We start from the raw sequence: 16,576 nt of genomic DNA, 5'->3' as shown, positions 1-16,576 counted from the left end.
CCAAAATGTGGTCATTTGGGGGGGGGTTTGTGCTATCTTGGCATTTTTTGGCCTTCGAAACTGTGATAGGTAGTGAGGAGTCAAATCAAAAATTTGCACCCTTAGAAATCCTGAAGGCAGTGATTGGTTTTCGGGGTCCCGTACGCGGCTAGACTCCCAAAAAGTCCCACATATGTGGTATCCTCGTACTCAGGAGAAGCAGCAGAATATATTTTGTGGTGCAATTCCACATATAACTATAACTATAACTATGGCATGTGTGAGCAATATATCATTTAGTGACAACTTTTTCTAAACTTTTTTTTTTGTGTGTCATTATTCAATCACTTGGGACAAAAAAAAATATTCAATGGGCTCAACATGCCCCTCAGAAATTTCCTTGGGGTGTCTACTTTCCAAAATTGGGTCATTTGGGGGGTTTTGTGCTATTTTGGAATTTTATGGCCTTCGAAACTGTGATAGGTAGTGAGGAGTGAAATCAAAAATTTGCACCCTTAGAAATCCTGAAGGCAGTGATTGGTTTTCAAGGTGCCGTACGCGGCTAGACTCCCAAAAAGTCCCACATATGTGGTATCCCCGTACTCGGGAGAAGCAGCAGAATATATTTTGGGGTGCAATTCCACATATAACTATGGCATGTGTGAGCAATATATCATTTAGTGACAACTTTTTGTAAACTTTTTTTTTTCTCTTTATTCAATGGGCTCAACATGCCCCTCAGCAATTTCCTTAGGGTGTCTACTTTCCAAAATGGGGTCATTTGTGGGGGGGGGGGTTGGACTGCCCTTCCATTTTAGCACCTCAAGAAATTAGATAGGCAGTCATAAATTAAAAGCTGTGTAAATTCCAGAAAATGTACTCTAGTTTGTAGACGCTATAACTTTTGCGCAAACCAATAAATATACGCTTATTGACATTTTTTTTACTAAAGACATGTGGCTGAATACATTTTGGCCTAAATGTATGACTAAAATTGAGTTTATTTGATTTTTCTTATAACAAAAAGTAGAAAATATCTTTTTTTCCAAATTTTCAGTCTTTTTCCTTTTATATCGTAAAAAATTAAAATCGCAGAGGCAATCAAATACCATCAAAAGAAAGCTCTATTTGTAGGAAGAAAAGGACGCAAATTTTGTTTGGGTACAACATTGCATGACTGCTCAATTACCAGTTAAAGCAGTGCAGTGCGAAATTGTAAAAAGACCTCTGGTCCTTAGGCTGACAATTGGTCCGGGGCTTAAGTGGTTAAGCTCTCTTGTCCTTCCCATAAGCTAGGTACAAAATGTATTGGTCCTTTTGAGATCAAGAGAGGAATAAACCTGGTGGCTTTCGTACTGGCACTACCCAATTCCTATAAAATCCATCCGGTATTCCATGTTTCTCTGCTCAAGCCGGCTGTACCAATCCATTCCCGGGGAGAGAAGAGCTGCCTCCACCTCCAGTCTCAGTGGAGGGTGAAACAGAGCTGCGTGCGGGCATGAGCACACAGATTTAGATGGGTGTCCACCAGGCTGGGCAGCGGCGTGTGTGTGCACATATGTGCGGGAATATGCAACAGACACGCGTGTGCTTGTGATAGCCTTTGCTTGGTGCCAATAGGCCTTTAAAAGAACAGCAGCTGTGCTTCTACAGTGCTGTTTGATCTGCAGCTATACCCGAGTTCTGAACCTGTACCGGTCTTGATATTTGTACTGACCCGGCTCTGCTGACTACGCCTGCTATCTCCAATTCTGACCTTGGCTTGCCTTGACTCTGCTAAAACACTATTTGCCTGATACCCTCTGCTGACTTCTGCCTGTCTACTGACCATTCTCTGCCCACCACCTTGCTATATTTGATTAGGGTGTTTGACCAAGCTTGTCTCACCCTGCTCCAGCCTGCTGCTGATCCTGCATCATCTAGTGCCCGGGGTTGCTGACCCGCATCTGCTGCCATCCATGGTCCAGTCCGTCCTGGTGATCCATCGTCTACCCATCTGTGCCAGCTACAGCAGATCTCACAGGTTCTCTTACCTCACAGCGCTCTCGCGGCCACTGTCGCAACTCCAGTGGTCCCTGAGCCAGAGCTGTCTACCCATCTGTGCCAGCTACAGCAGATCTCACAGGCACTCCTACCCCACAGCACTCTAGCAGCCACAGTCGCAACTCCAGTGGTCCCTGATCCAGAGCTGTAAGAGAGGTCATCTGGAGTTCCTGAGAGACATCTGCCTTACTGTGCATCCAGCCTGTCCCAGTATTCATCTGGTGATCACCGGTCCACCTCAGGGGTGTACTGAACCCAGACTCAAGGGGAGCCCTCCCAGCACTTTGGCCTCCAACCAGGTACATTCTGGAATGCCCTCTGTCATCTTAGGAATCATAGAAATATTCACCCTGAGTGCATCTGGAGAAGTCAGGAACCCATGTTTCAATAGATAAAAAAGTGAGAGAACAGGCCCCGAGTGTAGACTTAAAGCAATTTATCAGAACTAATAAAGAGTATCACTCACATGAAGATGATAGCAACAGGCATTTCACAAGAGAAATTATATCCAGAAGACATCAGTGGGTGTAGGGGCTACAAGCCCATACAAGCGGAGGTGACCACAGCTGCACGGGCTTATGAAGCCCCTACACCCGCTGAACACTGACATCTCATGGATATAATTTCTCCTGTAAAATGCCTGTTTTATCATATTTGTGTGAGTGATACTCCTATCATACTCCTATTCTAATAAATTGCTTTACAGACTACACTCAGATGCACCTGTTCTCTCCCTTTTTTGGATGTACTGGAGGCAGCTTCCACTCCCCCCAGCAAGGCTAACCCTGAACTTGTGGACTTTCCTGACTGTCCTATAAGGAGTCATGCTTAAGGACAATATTATTTATATGTTTGGACTTTCTTTTTAATGCTTGAATTTGTTTTTTACCAGCACCAGATTACACTTGCATGTTTCAATAGATGGACCAGATGAATTTCAATCCATCTATGACCGTTCCCGCTTGAGAAAAGTCAACCTAATGATCGGCTTCTCTCTAATGGGAATGTTGGAACATTTTTATTCAATCTGCACATTGAATCCAAATGGCTACAGTGCTGATCAGTGTATTCTGACAGTAAAGGATTCCCCTTACACGGATAAAGTGGCACCATATCATAATAGACTATTAACTGATCCAATACCTCTTTATCACTTATCGCCTCATCTTTGTGGTCTGTCAATGGACCATCACCATCCTATTATAATACATTTTTAGAATACTTAAGCCCCATACACACAATCAGATTTTCTGCTGATTTTTTCCTTCAGATTTACCAAAACCATATAATATGAGGTCAAACCTTAGGAGTTTCAATTTGTATGCAATCAGACAGGACCTTGCACTACATGGTTTTGGTAAATCTGAAGGAAATAATCTGCACAAAAATCTGATAGTCTGTATGGGGCTTTAGTAGTATTACTCAAAAAATAGATGCTGTTACATCTTTGTAGCCCTTAAAGTGGCTTTGTCGCCAAGTTTTTGTTTTTGTAAAATACACTATATTACTAAAAGTATTGGGATGCCTGCCTTTACACTCAGATGGACATCCCAGTCTTCGTCTGCAGGGTTCAATATTGATTTGGCCTACCCTTTGCAGATATAACAGCTTCAGTCTCAGCCTGAGAAAGTATATCAAACAGACGCTGGGGCAAAGGAGGTTGATGGAATCAAGCCCTGAGTACAAAGTGCATGACATAATTCGAATCATTGATGGAGCCAATGCTGTTCCAATTAAACTTAGAACACAATTGTTGAAAAGATTTTAAGATTCCATCACAATAAAGCTGAGACAGAGCTGGGATTCCTGTTCTCTCCCACCTCAAAAAGCCTTCCAGCCGAGGAAGTTCTGCCAATGTATTATTGGACCAAAGTGGAGTATATCTGGTGTATCCAACAATTTCCAAAATAGTTTTGACAGTTTGCCACACCTTATCCATCAAATTTAATGTAGGATGTGCAGACTGCACTTTAAAAACAGTAGGAGTGTCTATAATTAGTAATTTGGTTTTTACCTTTAAGTAAGAAAGAAAGCATGTTAAAGGAAGATCCCAAAGGTCCATGCCTCCCACATCTCGCAATATAATGAAGCTGAGCGGCAAGGAAATAAGCAGACAGACAACCCCCCCCCCGACCCCGCTCTTTGGAGTATTGCAAAAATTCTAATTTAATCCTGGGAGTTATCTTTTCTCAGATCAAATGATAAATAAATGAGAAACAAGACTGCATGATTAGTGACATACTATGGAATGTACCCTTGTGACTGACAGAAGCCAGTGTTCAAAAATGAATTTAAAAACTTAATGGCTTGAGGACAGCTTACCGAGCGGAAGGGTACCAGCTGATGGTAACATGGTACCAATATTCACAAAAATTACTTGGAAGCTATAGACAGGTCAACCTAACATCAATAGTATGTAAACTTTTGGAGGGAAAGATAGGGGGCTATATTCAAGAATTTGTGGATGAAAATGGTATCATTAGTAGTAACCATCATGGATTTATGAAGGATTGTTGATGCCAAACCTATTCATCAAGCTTTTATGAAGTGAGCTGGCATCTGGATAAAGGATGGCCTGTGGAAATTTTATTAATAGAAACTTCACTGCGCTCAGGTTACAGCAGAGAAAAGCAGCTGGCATAAATTGGAGGTAACAAAACATTTTTAAAAGAGATGCAGCGCTTAGTACAAAAAGTAAAAAAATCCACAAATCCTAAGGGCCACTCAGGGTGTATAACAGAGGTAAATCTGCAGGTGAAAAGACAACCCTCCACTAGTACTACAGCAAACTGGGCCTCCTACCCTCAGAAGTGGACCACTAGATTACAGGTGGTCTGACAAAGCTCAATCATCGATCAGGTTTGTTTCTGTTCACCATGGACTGCACAGAGATTATGTTTTAAATTCTGTTATCCCCTCTGAGAGCATCTCTCCACAGGTTAGATTACCATACATATGTGCCAAGAGGGGGACAAAGACCACCTCATAGTGTAGTATGTAAAAATACTTGTATATTTATTAAAAGATATCAAAAATACTCACACATTAAATGTAAAAGTCGAGCATGTCATTGCAAATTCATGGATGTTTATAACCAACAAAATGTCCGTGGTCTGCGTGTGCAGCAATGCCACATGTCCAGGCTCCACCCAGTGGAAATGTTGTTTTTGGATTTCAACAAAGCATTTGATACAGTACCCTATAAATGCTTAATTTACAAACTGAGGTCAGCTGGCATTGACGATAGTGAGTGTACCTGGATAGACCATCCAGACGGTAGTGATACATAGCGTATATTTAGAATGGTCTGAACTTGTAAGCAGGGTGCCCCAGGGCTCGGTCCTGGGACTGATTCCTTTTAACCTGTCCATAAATGATATAGAGGTGGGTATAAATAGTTAAATCTCAGTATTTTAAATATTATATAAAGCTTCGCTTAGGTAACACAGAATTGGTTGCAGCCTCCCCAGTGAAAAAAGCCCCCAGAGGTGTTTTTGCAAGAGATTGGTAATATATTAAAGTGGGGTAATTGGCGCTAACTCATAAATAGTCCTAGATTTTAAATGATAATTTTCTAGAACCACAGTACAAATTAAGGGTCCAAATGTCTAAATAGTTACATCTCAGTGTTTGCCGATGATACAAAGCTAAGCAGGGTAATAAGCTCCCAACAGGATATGGCAAGTTTACAGGAAGACATTGATAAAATAGAGGGGTGGGCAGCTACATGGCAAATGAGGTGGAGAACCTCTGGGGGAATCAAGGGTGGAAAGGGATCTGGGGATCCAGTAGATCACAGGCTCAGCAACAGCATGCAATTCCAAGCTGCAGCAAGCAAGGCTAGCAAAGTATTTAGCATGCATTAATATCTACTCAAGAGATAAAACTATAACTCTACCACTTTACAAAAGCCTGGATTTGCCACATCCTCAGTATGCCAACCAGTTCTGGTCAACAATCATCAGGAAGTATTTTATGGAACTGGAAGGAGTCCAGAAAAGGACTACAAACAATATACTTATTCTTCCTGGAGAAGAGATGCTTATGATCACAAGATACAAATATCTAAATGGTGATTCTAGCATGGGGAAAAAATTATTCAGTCTCAGGTTACCTAACAAGGTTCTTTACTATTAGAGCGGAAAAGGATGTGTAACTCCCTTCCACCATCAATGGTGTCAGTGTTGTTGTCACAATCTGGAGTCAGGCTCAGAGACCAGTAGCTATAGCAGCAGAGCAGATATTCACACAGGTCACCCTGGCTGATGACACGGGTTCACCTGGGGTGCGGGGTCTAAGCACTAACCGGTATTCACCAGAGCTCCCAAAGGTGGAGATGGGCTTGGCTGCGTGTTAGTGCCAGGTCGCGGTCCTCAGGATAGCCCCACCAGGAGGTGAGCAAGCCGGGGGTCTGGTAGCAGATATAGCAGGTAGAGATCAAGCAGAAGCGTAGTTGAGAAACAAGGCAAAAGTCGGTAACCAATAGTTGCAGGTTGGGATTCAGCAGAAGCGTAGTCCAGGAGCAAGCCAAATGTCGGTAACGAAAGGTAGCGAGGATATGGTCGGCAGCAGGAGAGATAGAAGCAAGATATTGGCTGGTAAGGCACAATATTCTGGCAAAGAGGAAATGCAGAGACATGGCTTATATCAGGAAGTTCATGGGAGGAGCAAAGGGTTCAAGGTTCAAGGCAAACAAGATTCAAGACAAGATCACTAAAGGAATTGCCCAAGGAGCTGTCCAGCATTCCAGGTGGCTCAGCAAGCAGAGTCACTGCCAGACACACCAGAGGTCCCAGGTTCAAGCCCAGGTCCTAACAGTACTCCCCTCCTCCCAGGACGTCCCCTGGACGTCTTAGGGCCAGGTTTCTGAGGAAACCTCTGGTGGAATTCCCTTGTTAATCTAGGGGCATGAACATTCTCCTCAGGCTCCCAAGAATTTTCTTCTGGCCCATATCCTTCCCATTGAACCAAATATTGCAATTTGTTCCTAGAGATCCTGGAGTCAAGAATTTTTCCCACCACAAATTCTTCTTCACCCTGTACCTCGACAGGTGGGGGAGGAGGAGGAATTCTTCCAGAAAAAGTATTTTCATGAAATGGTTTGAGTAGTGATATATGAAACACAGGGTGAATCTTCATATTGTCAGGAAGTTTTAGGCGAAAAGTAACCGGGTTGATTTGAGCAGAAATCTCAAAAGGTCCCATAAACTTTTGACCCAACTTAGCACATGGAACTTGAACTTTAAAATTTTTGGTAGATAACCAAACTTTCTCACCTACTTGAAAAGTGGGAATAGACCTACGATGTCTGTCAGCAGCCTTCTTGTAATATTCCTGCGCCTCCTTCAATGTATCAGTCAATTTCTCCTGGATCTCATGTAATGAAGTTAGTCTGTCGGTAACAGCAGGAATTGAAGTTGAGATGGGGAGATCAGGAATAAAAACTGGATGATACCCGGTGTTTAAGAAAAATGGGCTTTGGGATGTGGAACTATGTTTAGAGTAGGGATGAGCTTCGAGTTCGAGTAGGGATGAGCTTCGAGTTCGAGTCGAACTCATGTTCGACTCGAACATTGCCTGTTCGCATGTTCAGCGAACAGCGAACAATTTGGGCTGTTCGCAGCAAATTCGAAAAGCCGGAACACCCTATACAAGTCTCTGGGAGAAATCTAAAGTGCTCATTTTAAATGGTAATATGCAGGTTACTGTCCTAAAAAGTGTTTGGGGACCCGGGTCCTGCCCCAGGGGACATGGATCAATGCAAAAAAAAGTTTTAAAAACTGCCGTTTTTTCAGGAGCAGTGATTTTAATAATGATTAAAGTGAAACAATAAAATGTAATATTCCTTTAAATTTCGTAGCTGGGGGGTATCTATAGTATGCCTGTGAAGGGGCGCATGTTTCTGGGGCTTAGAACTGTCCCTGCACAAAGTGTCATTTGTGCAGGAAAAAAAGTCTTTTAAAATCACTTGCGGCTAAATTGTCGGGTCTCCGTAATACAGAGAACACTCAATGAGTGTTCTCTGTATTAGCCGACAATTCATTCATTCATTGATTAAAAAAAAAAAAAAAGCGTGGGGGTTCCCCTAAATTCAATTACCAGGCCCTTCAGGTCTGACATGGATATTAAGGGGAACCCCGTGTCAAATTAAAAAAAAAAATTGACGTGGGGGTCCCCCTAAATATTCATACCAGACCCTTCAGGTCTGATATGGATATTAAGGGGAACCCCGCATCAAATTAAAAAAAAAATTGACGTGGGGGTCCCCCTAAAAATCCATATCAGACCCTTTATCCGAGCATGCAACCTGGCAGGCTGCAGGAAAAGAGGGGGGGACGAGAGAGCGGCCCCCCCTCCCTCCTGAACCGTACCAGGCCACATACCCTCAACATTGGGGGGATGCTTAGGAGGGCGGGGCCATCCGTCACCTGACCCCGCCCCCTCTGACGCTGGTGAAGGGAGCCAGGGGTTCCCCAGTGACGTGTGGGTGACCCCGTCCCCTCTGATGTAACGGAAACCTGCGTTACATCAGAGGGGGCGGGGTCACCCACACGTCACTGGGGAACCCCTGGCTTCCCTCTCCAGCGTCAGAAGGGCGGGGTCATGTGACGGGTGGCCCCGCCCTCCTAATATAAGAAACGTCAGCGCTGGGCTCTCTGCAGTGTCTCCGGAGTGGAGACAGAAGAAGGATGTATGGACAGCGCTGGACTGAGAGATCCCCCGTCGCTGGATGTGATCATCCATCGCTGGACCCCGGAGATCCGTCGCTGGATAGCAAGAGTGGATTAGCACCGCTGGAATCTTTTTTTTTTTTTTTCATTTTTAATAAAGGAATTTTTTAAAAGTGTGTTTGTCTTATTTAACCATTTTGACACTTTCTTTGTGAAATGGTAGGGGTACTTTTGTACCCCCTTACCATTTCAAACAGGGGGGGCCGGGATCTGGGGGTCCACTTGTTAAAGGGGGCTTCCAGATTCTGATAAGCCCCCGCCCGCAGACCCTCACAAACAACGGCCAGGGTTGTGAGGATGAGGCCCTTGTCCTCATCAACATGGGGACAAGGTGCTTTAAGGGGTCACAGACCCCCAAAGCATCCTCCCAATGTTGAGGGTATTTGGCCTGGTATGGTTCAGGAGGGAGGGGGGGCCGCTCTCTCGTCCCCCCCCTCTTTTCCTGCGGCCTGCCAGGTTGCGTGCTCGGATAAAGGGTCTGATATGGATTTTTAGGGGGACCCCCACGTCAATTTTTTTTTTAATTTGATGCGGGGTTCCCCTTAATATCCATATCAGACCTGAAGGGTCTGGTATGGATATTTAGGGGGACCCCCACGTCAATTTTTTTTTTTAATTTGACACGGGGTTCCCCTTAATATCCATGTCAGACCTGAAGGGCCTGGTAATTGAATTTAGGGGAACCCCCACGCTTTTTTTTTTTTTATTTATTTTTTTTATCAATGAATGAATGAATTGTCGGCTAATACAGAGAACACTCATTGAATGTTCTCTGTATTACGGGAGCCGACAATTTAGCCGCAAGTGATTTTAAAAGACTTTTTTTCCTGCACAAATGACACTTTGTGCAGGGACAGTTCTAAGCCCCAGAAACATGCGCCCCTTCACAGGCATACTATAGATACCCCCCAGCTACGAAATTTAAAGGAATATTACACTTTTATTGTTTCACTTTAATCATTATTAAAATCACTGCTCCTGAAAAAACGGCCGTTTTTAAAACTTCTTTTTGCATTGATCCATGTCCCCTGGGGCAGGACCCAGGTCCCCAAACAATTTTTAGGACAGTAACCTGCATATTACCCTTTAAAATGAGCACTTTAGATTGTGAACGTTCGAGTCCCATAGACTTTAATAGGGTTCTAAAGTTCACACGAAGTTTAGGTCTGTTCGCAGGTTCTGGTGCGAACCGAACAGGGGGGTGTTCGGCTCATCCCTAGTTTAGAGTTATTATAAGCAAACTCTGCCGTAGGAAGGTAGTCCACCCAGTCATCCTGAAGATAACTCACGAAGCATCGAAGGTATTGCTCCAGAGTTTGATTGGTCCTCTCGGTCTGACCATTAGACTGTGGATGAAAAGCCGAGGACAGATTAACTGTTACACCCAAAGCTGAGCAAAAACTTCTCCAAAATTTTGAGGTAAACTGTACCCCTCTGTCAGACACCACATCATCAGGAATTCCATGAAGTTTAAAAACTTCTCTAACCATTACCTCAGCAGTATGTTCGGCGGAGGGTACCCCTTTAACTGGAATAAAATTAGCCATCTTAGTGAGACGGTCAACGACTACCAGAATGGTGGTCATCCCTTTTGAAAGAGAAAGGTCAACCACAAAGTCCATAGAAATTGACCCCCATGGTCTTGATGGAACAGGTAGTGGTAGAAGTAACCCCAGAGGAGAAGATCGAGGTGTCTTATTGCGAGCACAGGTTAGACATGAAGCCACATAACTCTTAACATCTTTCTTGTACCCAGGCCACCAAAAGGAACGTGATAAGAATTCTTCTGTTTTAGAAAACCCAAAATGACCAGCAAGCTTAGAGTCATGTACCAACCTGAGGGCTTCTACCCGAACTGATTCAGGTACATAGAGGCAATGCGCTTGAGTCCAAAAACCATTGTTGTACTTGAGGTTAATGTCCTTAGGAGGATTATTAAGAAGTGGGTCATTCTCATACCCCTCCTTGAGAAGATTAAGAAATGTCTTTGAACTCATGGCCCCTAGAAAGTTCTTTTGAGGCAGGATTGTACATTCAGAGGTGCTTTCCTGGAGAGGCCCAGACAATATCCGTGATAGGGCATCAGCCTTACCATTCCTTGACCCAGGGCGGTATGAAATAACAAAATTAAACCTGGAAAAGAAAAGGGTCCAACGTGCTTGTCTAGATGACAACCTTTTAGCAGACCTGATAAATTCTAAATTTTTATGATCGGTGAGAACGATTACAGGGTGCTTAGCTCCTTCCAGCAAATGCCTCCACTCAGAAAATGCTTCCTTAATTGCCAGCAGCTCCTTATTTCCAATGTCATAATTCATCTCGGCTGAAGACATCAGTTGAGAGAAATAAGCACAAGGATGAAGCTGCATTTTTTCTCCCATTCGCTGAGAAAGGATAGCTCCCACAGCAGAATTAGAAGCATCAACTTCTACGATGAAAGATAGTTCTGGATCTGGATGTACCAGTATTGGTGCAGAAGTGAAGAGAGTTTTCAGTTTACTAAAGGCAGCCTGTGCCTCAGGTGACCACAAAAAGGGCACCCCTTTCTTTGTCAACTGTGTGATTGGAGCAATTACCGTAGAGAAATTCCTTAGAAATCTTCTGTAAAAGTTGGCAAATCCAACAAATCGCTGTATCTCTTTAACATTCTTAGGGGCGGGCCAATCCACCACAGCTTTGATCTTATCAGGATCCATGCTTACCCCTTCAGAAGAGATTATGTATCCCAAGAACTGGATCTGAGTTTGTTCAAACTTGCATTTCTCTAATTTTATGTAAAGTTGATTTCGCTTTAATCTCTCGAAAACAATACAGACATGCTTGCGGTGTTCTTCCAAAGTATCAGAGAAAATGAGAATGTCATCCAAATATGCTATTACAAACTGATCAAGCAAATCTCGAAAAGCATCATTAATAAAATGTTGAAAAGTTGCAGGAGCATTGCAAAGCCCAAAGGACATGACCAAAGACTCAAAATGTCCATATCTGGTTCTGAAAGCAGTTTTCCATTCATCACCGGAACGAATGCGGACAAGGTTGTATGCCCCCCGTAAATCTAATTTGGTAAAGAGCTTGGCAGAGCGGAGTCTCTCAAGCATTTCTGGAATCAGTGGGAGTGGATAGCGATTCTTAATTGTGATCTTATTTAAATCTCTGTAGTCAATACACGGACGCAGGGTGGAGTCCTTTTTCATCACGAAGAATAAGGCTGCGCCAGCAGGAGAGGTTGAGTGTCTGATAAAACCCTTCTCAAGATTCTCATTAATCCACTCCCTGAGCACTTTCAGTTCAGGTTCTGATAAAGAATAAAGACGACCAAATGGTATTTCTGCCCCTGGAAGCAATTCAATGGGACAATCATAAGAGCGATGAGGAGGCAGCTGATCTGCGTTCTTTTTATCACAAACGTCCCAAAACTCAAGATATTGTGGAGGTAACTTGTCGTATGACTGGATAGTTGCCAAAACTGCTTGTAAATCTTGGGTTGGCAGAGGGCATATTTGATAAGATTCTTTGCAATGTTTCTTGCAATGGTCAGGTGTAAAGCTTAAAGAACGTGTCTCCCAGTTGATGGAGGGATTATGGATAGAGAACCAAGGAATGCCCAGGATAATAGGGAACTTGGGTGATGTAATCAGCTCAAAGCTGATAGTCTCCTGATGGTCAGTTTCAATTAGGAGTTTAAGTGGGATTGTCTCGTGGGTAACAGGGCCTGAAGTCAAAGGTGAGCCATCCACAGTTTCCATATCAATTGGGGCTTGTTTTTTTTATTATTTGAATGTTATTACTTTGGGCAAATTCGATGTCGATGAAGTTTCCCCCAGCCCCTGAGTCCAGCATAGCAGAGCAAGGTATTTTATTGCTTTCAACAATAAGCTTTATAGGGATGACAAAATGAGTTGATAAAGAATTAACTTTATTTGCTTCCTGAATCAAAGGAGAGATGGACTGAGAAATTGAGTTTATTTGTTCAGATACTGTAACATCCGTTGCTGCAATTGTTCTTTTAAATTTATTGGGACAATTAACTGCGTAATGTCCAGAGTCTCCACAATAAAGACATACGTTTTCTGAACGTCGTCTTTCTTTCTCCCGAGTAGAAATAGATCTTTTAATAGCATCCACCTGCATAGGTTCAGGAGTGTCAGAATCAGGAAAAATTCTTGGACCCTTGGGAGGATAGTGAGTAGTAGAAAAACGCATGCCACCATTACTGCCTAGGATTCCCAGTCTCTCCTTTCTCCTTTCAGTAAGTCTCTGATCAATTCGAATACATAATTTAATAAAAGCTTCAAGGTCATCAGGACTTTCTACTCTGGCAAGCTCATCTTTTACTTGTTCCGAGAGTCCTTGACGGAACTGACTCTTCTGTGCTGCTGGATTCCAATTGGTATCTGAGATCCAACGTCGGAATTCAGTTGTGTACTCTGCAACAGAGTGTCTTCCCTGCCGTAAATTGTGCAATTTTGCCTCAGCAGTAGCACAGCGGTTAGGATCATCGAAAACTCGGTTAATCGCAGTCACAAAAGAATCAAAATTATCCAGGATGACATCATCTTTCTCCACATAAGGGGAGGCCCAGGCTAAGGCTTCCTCAGTCAGGAGGTTGATAATAAACAGCACCTTTTTCCTGTCAGAAGTGAATGCAGCAGGTTGCATCTGAAAGTATATACGACATTGATTAAGGAATCCTCTATAATGGCGGCGGTCTCCGCTAAACTTGAGTGGTAGGGGCATTCGTGCATTAGTTTCTATGGCAGCAGTATCTCGGTTCTCGGGCATGAAAATCCCGCAATTGTTTGTGTAGATCAAGGATTTCCTCTTGTAGACCTTTCACTTCAATTTGTAACTCAGAAAATTTTTCCTGGTAGTCAACACCAAATGCCTGTAACTCAGCGATTTGAACCCTTAGAGGAGATACGGCAGCTGCTACAACGGCCTCCATGTTTTTGGCCAGAATATTCTGTCACGATCTGGAGTCAGGCTCAGAGACCAGTAGCTATAGCAGCAGAGCAGATATTCACACAGGTCACCCTGGCTGATGACACGGGTTCACCTGGGGTGCGGGGTCTAAGCACTAACCGGTATTCACCAGAGCTCCCAAAGGTGGAGATGGGCTTGGCTGCGTGTTAGTGCCAGGTCGCGGTCCCCAGGATAGCCCCACCAGGAGGTGAGCAAGCCGGGGGTCTGGTAGCAGATATAGCAGGTAGAGATCAAGCAGAAGCGTAGTTGAGAAACAAGGCAAAAGTCGGTAACCAATAGTTGCAGGTTGGGATTCAGCAGAAGCGTAGTCCAGGAGCAAGCCACATGTCGGTAACGAAAGGTAGCGAGGATATGGTCGGCAGCAGGAGAGATAGAAGCAAGATATTGGCTGGTAAGGCACAATATTCTGGCAAGGAGGAAATGCAGAGACATGGCTTATATCAGGAAGTTCATGGGAGGAGCAAAGGGTTCAAGGTTCAAGGCAAACAAGATTCAAGACAAGATCACTAAAGGAATTGTCCAAGGAGCTGTCCAGCATTCCAGGTGGCTCAGCAAGCAGAGTCACTGCCAGACACACCAGAGGTCCCAGGTTCAAGCCCAGGTCCTAACAGTTGTCAATTTCAAAAAACTTTTAGATGGGCATCTTAGTGAACACAATATAGGGACAGAGATACACACACCCACACAGGTTAAACTGGGTGGACGAAGTCTTTATTCAACCTTAGCAAAACAAATGTTGAAATTGTTTTAATACCCAACTGCAGAAAAGGTAAAAATCCTCCTTTGCAGTGGGGTTGTGCCTGCTCTTTAACAGTTTTACTGATCATTTTTTTATCTAGGGGATGGGAAAAGCAGTTTTACTTAACCAATCCTCTGCCCCCAGAACCAACAGACAGCGCTCCTCTATGCTCTGGCAGTGGACTATTTCTTAGGGTCCTCCTGTCCAAAATGGGGCTTTGGACCCTCCATTAGTCTTGATGATTACAGTGGGCATCCGACCACCAGGGTACAAGGAAGAAGAGGCTCTGGGGAAAGGGAGAGGAGGATCAGACAAGTAAAACAGCTTTTCCCGGTCCCCTAAACATAAATGAGCAATTAGCCCTTGCAGCGCAGGGGCTGCCCCACTGCAAATTAGGATTTTTACTTTACACAGAGTTCACCTTTAAAAAAAAAATCACAATGTTCACTAAATGTTCACTAGGGAAAAATGAAATAATCAATATCTATACTGAAACAAAGGGAATGTGGGGCAGGGGTCAAGTGCTGAATAATAAATCAGGTAATTAAATAAAATGTACAAGGAACTTCCTAGCTGTTTTCTATCTCCAGAGGCATGTGGGGGATAGTTTCACATTCACTTTCAATGACAACCAGCTGTTTCCAGCATATTTTTTTCTAAATGGCTTAAGAAGAAATTACAAAAAGAAATGAACACCTTTAGAAACAACTGCCACGCAAAAGAAAAACAACTGGATAGGATGTATAGGGCTTGATATATTCAAGATAACTCAGACCACATGCGTAATACATTCATTTAATAACCCCTGATGGTTTATTTCCAAGGTGAGAGTTTTCCACTTAGCCAAGGACAATATTATACTTAAAAGAGAAGTATGGCTAAAGTTTGATTGGCCATACTTCTCTTGTGGGTCACAGAAATGCACTTATATTTGCTCTCCTGTGGCCCAGAGTCAGCTCATTTTGGCTAATAGGGCTATCGGCTGGAAGGTTCCCATTATGAGATCCACCTGGCTGCCTGATTGGCAGCTGGCTCTGTGTCTTAGCATGCTACCAAGATCCAGAGCCAACTGCCAGTGCTGCAGGTGCAGAGCAGAGAGCAGTGACTGATAGTCACTGCTCTCCACTTTGATCAGGCTGAGAACAGGGCAATCAGCCATCATGTAATCGCTCAGTTCTTGGTCTTAGAGCCGACATCAGAAAGCTTCAGCATCATGCCGATGCTGCAGCATAGAGTTGAGTATGTGCGTTTATTTTATTGGACCTCTACTGGTAACAGAAAGGTAAGTCTGAATTCCAAAATTCCTGACCAACCAGGAAAGTCGCAAACAACCATATAAAGAAGCAAGAAGAGTTATGGGGACACTGCTAGCCACAGTATACTGTAAATTAATAGGCTCAGGTTAGATGCTGCTGCTGTCAGATAGATCTTGCCTTGTTTACTGACCAGAGGATCATGTCCAGCATCATCTAGTTCCTTCCTCCCTAGCCTTACTGTCCCCAGTCAACCCTTTTCATTTCTTGTATTTAAGTTCTTTTCATTATGGAATCTTGGCTCCACATATGGCCAACGCTTAGAGCAGTCTACATGCCGCTTGCCAAAAAATGCCTACCCTTCCAGACTAATATCCACCCACCAAGACATTTTCATATTCCCATAACTTCTCCTACGAGGCCTCTAAAGAAGAGGGTGAAATCACTGGGTCTATAGGTATGTAAAAAAAAAAGGAAAGGTTTTATTTAAATGTTTCATTAGCATGTTGATGAAAGGGTGGAAGTAGGATCCAGGAAAGGGAGAACACTAGACCAACAACCAATCTTTGCCATTGAATATCCTTATACTAAAGACAACCCCCATCTCACAAACTGAAATTATGGACACATATCATTTCCCATACACTGCTCACACAATCAAATGGAATGATAACCAGCTGAATCCTCCTTCATCTCTTCATGCCATCTCTATGAAAATACAATGCCCAGCATTCTTCAATGGTGTGTATTGTGCCAATTTTATATTACCATTCTTCAACAAATAGGCACACTTTTTTCTCCATGTCAACCCTGAAGCTGCATAAAAAAGGACTCTCCCTAAATGTTTG

This window comes from Lithobates pipiens, unplaced genomic scaffold (genome assembly GCF_037356315.1).
Source record: "Lithobates pipiens isolate NorthernLeopardFrog02 unplaced genomic scaffold, aLitPip1_a1.2 Scaffold_25, whole genome shotgun sequence".
NCBI classification, from domain to species: domain Eukaryota; kingdom Metazoa; phylum Chordata; class Amphibia; order Anura; family Ranidae; genus Lithobates; species Lithobates pipiens.
Note: the sequence above shows the minus strand (reverse complement) of the source record.